This window comes from Amphiura filiformis, chromosome 7, assembly GCF_039555335.1.
Source record: "Amphiura filiformis chromosome 7, Afil_fr2py, whole genome shotgun sequence".
NCBI classification, from domain to species: domain Eukaryota; kingdom Metazoa; phylum Echinodermata; class Ophiuroidea; order Amphilepidida; family Amphiuridae; genus Amphiura; species Amphiura filiformis.
In genome coordinates this window covers 51,872,956-51,878,955 of record NC_092634.1, presented here as the reverse complement: position 1 = coordinate 51,878,955, position 6,000 = coordinate 51,872,956, and the positions used below count along the sequence as shown (strand labels likewise).

Here is a 6,000-nt window from a genome sequence, read left to right as displayed (position 1 = left end):
AGAAATGATTCAGTAATAAAAAAAAAATTAAACTAATTGAAATAAAATTAACTTTCGTGCAATCCTAATTCCAAGGTCAAAGTTTAGACAAGGTTCAAAACATTTAAAATGATTAACAAACACCAGAAGTATGAGACTTTATCATGTTTATTGTAAATTATTTTCAATTCAGATAGTGTGAACTATCTCTGTAACGATCTATGATTATATCAGCCAAAGTACAAAGTTCGTTTAGTTTTGCGTCACCCTCTGTCGTCTCACACGTTCTTGTGTCTTTTGTCAATATAAATTGGCACGTAACATTGTGAGTGGGGCTGTAGCTCAGTGGTAGAGCGCACGCTTTGCATGTGTGAGGCCCCGGGTTCAATCCCCGGCAGCTCCACGTGTTTTTGTTATATATTCAAAAATAATTATACAGTGGGTGTCTAAAAAGTGCCTTGATTTTTGTTTTCAATTTTAGTGAGAATTAAGGGATCTGGAATGAGCGTTTTGAGCGTTTCGACAGTATTTTTTGTGGGACATGAGAGCACATCAGATATATCGAATTGCATTCTGAATACAAAACAACCAATGTGCAAAGTTCGTTTGGTTCAAGTCACAATCCGTAGTCTCACACGTTCTTATCTCTATGTCAATATAGATTGGCACCTAAGCTTGTGAGTGGGGCTGTAGCTCAGTGGTAGAGCGCACGCTTTGCATGTGTGAGGCCCCAGGTTCAATCCCCAGGCAGCTCCACAAATATTTTGTTGTGTATTTCAACAAAAATAAATAACACAAAGAGTGTCTGTGAAAGGTTATTCCTTACCATGTTTTTTTTATATATTTTTTTTTCATTTCTTAAACATCCTTTTACGAATGTTGTTTGATAGTGATACTTAAGCCAATGATGGCAATAGATTACATGCTTATTTCCCTTTCTTAAAATCATACTTTCCGCATTGGTTTGGAGTAAACCTAGTATTTATTTATAGGTATTATAACCAATTTGTGGGCTCACAGACTCCACACTATGCATTTAGGAAGAGATCAATAATACTTTATAATAATTTCAGACAATGGTCGAGGTCCAATATTAATAATCTTTACTGACCAGAATTTGCAAAATACGTGTTAAATAGAGCTTGCAAAGTCTAAAGATTATTAATATTGTACAAAAAATGAATTCAAACTAATTTTCTCTAACAGAGTGACACATTGACCAATTCAATAAATTACATAAAGACATACGATTTGAGTAAAATGATCTACTCCAGTTAAAGAAAGATTTTAACACTGGATCGCAATACAAAATTATTTATCTCCGTCATTTTTAGTTGTTGCTACTAGTAAGCCTTTGTCAGTGTTGTTATCTGGTCTTTGAAATTACAGCATATATGGGTTTGATTCAATGGACTCCACGGAAAATGATTTCTGATTATGTAAAATAGTAGAGTTCACTGACATTGGCAATCAATAAATTAGCATTCTTAACTTCGTTCACAAGAGATCTAATATTACTGTTCTTAAAGTTTAATATAAGCTACAATCTATATAATCATATTTATTCGTAACATAATCCTAATTATAGACAATTTTAAGATGATTATTTCATTAGATTATCCAATTGTAAGTACGTTAGTAAACACCCTACCAAGTGAATCACAAAGAGGATAACAAGTTATTGGGCTAAGTCCGACTGTCGGGGAATGCTGCCTTAAGTTATTTATTCTATCTTCCCATGCTGAAAATATAAATATTTACGGTTTGGGTGTTAGTATTGCCAGTATGATTAGGTCACTTCAAAAGGCTTACTAAACTAAAAAGTACATCGACACATGAAACACGTTTTAAATAACAATGCATTAGGTTCCGTTCATGAATTAAAATATAACACAAGGCAGCTGTTTTCAATTAAGACATTTTGGCAACTAACATTAATTTCTAATCAAAAGTTACGCTTCAAGGCATAGTTATTACCAAAGTTGATTAAAACGTACCAAGATGAACACTTATGTGGGTTGCGTTTAATCAATAGCTGTGAAATATAGTTGTACAGCCTGTCTCAAAAAAAATTGTGCAAGTGAAAAGCGCCCTCTATGGCAATTAGAGAATACCGTTGTGACATAATGCTTACATCAACGTCACGGGCGCAGTCGTAGCTCTCAAATGCCGTTTGTTCTGTTCAATTTGCTTGCTCCAATTTCGAGATATGTTTATTTAACAACGTAAGGATAAAATCACAATTGTGCCACTTTTACTATGGAAGAGAGCTGTACATGTAATTCAATGATTGCTGATGTTGATGCGTCTAATGCACTCCTCCTTTCGGGGCGCATGCATTAGACGCATCAACATCAGCACGCGTGCATTATTTTGTCTAATATCTCTCCCAACAAGTAATACGTGTTCATTAACATATAACATGTATAAGTGCGCAATATTTGATTGTCTTTTAACATGTCTTAAGTGACTGAGAGAACAGCATTTACCATGATAAAATCATTGACATGCACATGTATTCAATTTTTACAGCAGAATGTGAAATATTTATTTATCTTTTAATCTCTTTTAAGTGGAAAAAGGGAATCATCATTCCTGGCTTTCCTGCATCATGATAAGACAGTAAAAGCAGTAAAAAAACTTTGTATTGTGTAATTGATGCATTCTTTTGATTTCACGAAGGAACTCTTGATAAACATGATGCTATCACTGTTACATGTAAAGCCCTTTTCCCTAGTAAAAGTGGCACAATTGTGATTTTACCCTTTCGTCTTTAACTAAACATATCTCGAGATTAAAACAAGCAAATTGAACAGTACAAACAACATTTGAGAGCTAAGACTACGCACTTGACGTTGATGTAAGCATTATGTCACAATGGTATTTTGTTATTGCCAGAGAGGGCGCTTTTCACTTGCACAATTTTTTTTAGACAGGCTGTATAGCTGTTGTGCTACAAATGTATTGATTTTGATGTGATGATATGATTTATTTTTATGCAATGAAACATTTCCTTATTTCACTTTGACCAGTTATAATTGGCAAATTTACTTATCTGTGCTCGAATGTGTTCCAACTTCTCTAATGCGTATTGTGACGAAACGGCTTGTCAATTAAATGGTGCAAAATGTTGTTTATGGTGACGTTGCTGGTGGCGGTGTTTGCTATTATGCTCTCTATAATCACTCCTATAATCCCAACACAAAATAAGGGCTTACTTTGTGACCACATGGCAATTCTTACCTTCTCAATGACTTTCTAGACACTTGATTCCACCATTGGGTCATACACTCATGGTAACTTGCATCAGTCCACTTCGTTGTTGAATAATGGTTTATGGACTCTGATGTATTAAAATTTGCCTCTTTTATACTCGCTCGCGTCTTGGATTGAAAATAATATTATTTTGCACGGTTTATATTTCTCTTAGTTTTAGGATGGCGCAATGTGACATGCCCTTGATTCCTTTGTTTACTTTTGACATTGACTGAATTGATGGTTATATTTTTTTCGGGCGAAAACAGAAAGTTTATTTCCATCCAAATTTAGATTTCGACAATAGTTGTTGCTTTTGTTGTCCTTATTTCTTTGAAATAATTAGTTTGAAGTCATCGCTTCATTATTGTTAATTTAGCCTTCACTTGAGCGGCAAAAATATTTGCCATTTTATTTTTTATTCTTTCATTTCTTAAGAGCATAAAATCAGACGACATTTTTGAAAAGTTTCAAGAAAAAAGTTCGCGACCATCAGTATAACGTCATGTCATGTATGAAATGCCTAGAATCATGCCGAATGCTGATTTTAATAGTACACGTAGTTCTTGCTAAATAACGAAACGTTCAAATGTTCTTTGAACTTAATATTTTGAAAATACGTTATTACTTGTATCAGGCTAATATAAATGAAATTGAATGGTTTATTTTCGTGTCATACAAAATATATCCATATATAAATATTTTTCTATCTCGTGTAATATATTCTTGTATCACACTCAAAGCCATTCAATATATTATATAAATATCTATATATATCACCAAGATCACCCACACGTAGACAGCATCGCATAATAATAATATCTGGTCATCTGTCTTCTAGAATACAGCATTCTACGATAACAATGTTGTAAGGTGGTAGGTCGCTGAGATGAAGGACAAGGTGTGTCATTAACTTAGCGACCCCGGTGGGCACAGGTTAAGATTTTGACGTTGAATCAACGATGACACAACGTCGAAGTTTTAACATAACCTGATTTCAACCTGATTTCAACAAGTAGAGGTTTGTGGAAATCAGGTTGAAATTTCAACGTTGTATCGAAGTTGATACCTGATTTCAACCAACTTTCAATGCAAAACTCAAGGAGGTTGAAGTCAGGTTGAAGTCCATTTGCAAATACATCGTGATTTCAACCTGATTTCAACATCGAACATTTAACTTGATTTCAACGCGATTTCAACGTCATGTCCCATTGGGCGAACATTATTCTTTAGATGTTTCATGGCACCAGGAAAATTATTAGGTTGTACACACAACTTGGAAAGACAATGGTTAAAACTTGACGAAAATGGCAAGTAATCTTCTATTCAAAATCATCTCTTCACATCGGTCCCTAAAAAGCTGACGTGCTCATCGCCCTAGCACAGGCTCTGTTCTGATGGGACTCTGATACCTGTATGATGATCCAAGATATTCCAAGAATTCATTTCGCTTCGCTCGCTATTCGAAGGGTGTTGCGGTTTGCGAACGGGGCTAGTTCTAATTATCGCCCACTACAAAGTGTGGTTTGTGCGTCTCTGATTTGGTGCAAAATACAATGTGGTAGGTTTCATAAAACAGAGTATCTCTCTTTACCATATTGATATTACAAACTGAGATTTCAAAACATATGTTGAGGGCAAATTATGCGTAAATTGTTTTTAACACTGGCATTTTAGTCGGTCTTGAAACTTTTTTTATTTGCAATTTGCACCTTTACAATCGAATGCGTAACCAAAAGCCACATTTTTATCATATTGTTACTGACTAATGTTATTTTAAAAAACAAGCTCGAGGGAATTATAACAAATAATTTATTGCTGTAAGTATCCCATGATACGTGTACCATGTGCACATTTACGCAGTAAATTCGGCGATATACGATGTCTACCTCTCAGACACATCCAGCAGATTTTGGTTCTAAGAAACACCCATGGGTAAACGAATTTGACTTATTGTATACTCACAGACAATAGGCTTCATTTATAATTACCATCTGTTGCCATTCACGTAATTGCCCTCAATGCTTAATTAGTGCAATCGTGATCATTATTTAATTCAAATCCTGAAGGATAGATTCTGTTATATTGCTTTCATTCATATTCATATGAAAACGATATTTAAGCGCCATAATACACTTTGAATTTCATACCCTGCTCTTTATAATCACGCAATGTTTGCGGGTAAAATGTGGTATGGGACCCATGCAGATGATATGTAAATCGAACAAAATCAATACGATATTGTACTTCGTAATACTTTGTGAAATGTAGAGATTTTGTGAACTCACTATTCACAATATCTCGACAGGTGATTTATATAACGGATTATTATATATATATAATTTCTTAATATTACCACAAATATACTCTTGAAATTATTATAATTGTCAGTGATTTCAATTTTGGTGCAGAGAGTAATTTTATAAGACTTGTGACTTTTATATAAAACAAAAACTTTGATTCTTTCATTCTCCCTAAAATACTGAAAATGCACAGTCTCTGTGAGTTTTATGAAGTCAAGAATTATACAATCATTCTACTATGTTTGGTGAATTAGGTAATCGTGTTAAATTAAACCAATTCTATTTCCCCTTTCTAAATCAGTACAACATTGTAATTATAAGTGCAGCGCAGAGTGACGGTTAAGAAATTAGAATAATTTGTATATAATTATGGAAATGCAATTAGCTCAATCAATCATGACATATCGATAACATTCGTTATTAGAGAGTGGAACAATTTACATTTTTTTTTTCAATTTCCGGT

The 6,000-nt window shown here is 33.9% G+C and overlaps 2 non-coding genes across 2 annotated transcripts; both read left to right on the top strand.

Annotated features, from left to right (window-relative positions):
- Window positions 1-310: 310 nt before the first annotated feature.
- Trnaa-ugc (transfer RNA alanine (anticodon UGC)) lies at window positions 311-382 on the top strand. Its single transcript has one exon. It is a non-coding gene; the product is annotated as a tRNA-Ala (tRNA).
- Window positions 383-662: 280 nt separating this feature from the next.
- On the top strand, window positions 663-735 carry Trnaa-ugc (transfer RNA alanine (anticodon UGC)). The gene has a single exon. It is a non-coding gene; the product is annotated as a tRNA-Ala (tRNA).
- The last annotated feature ends 5,265 nt before the right edge of the window (window positions 736-6,000 follow it).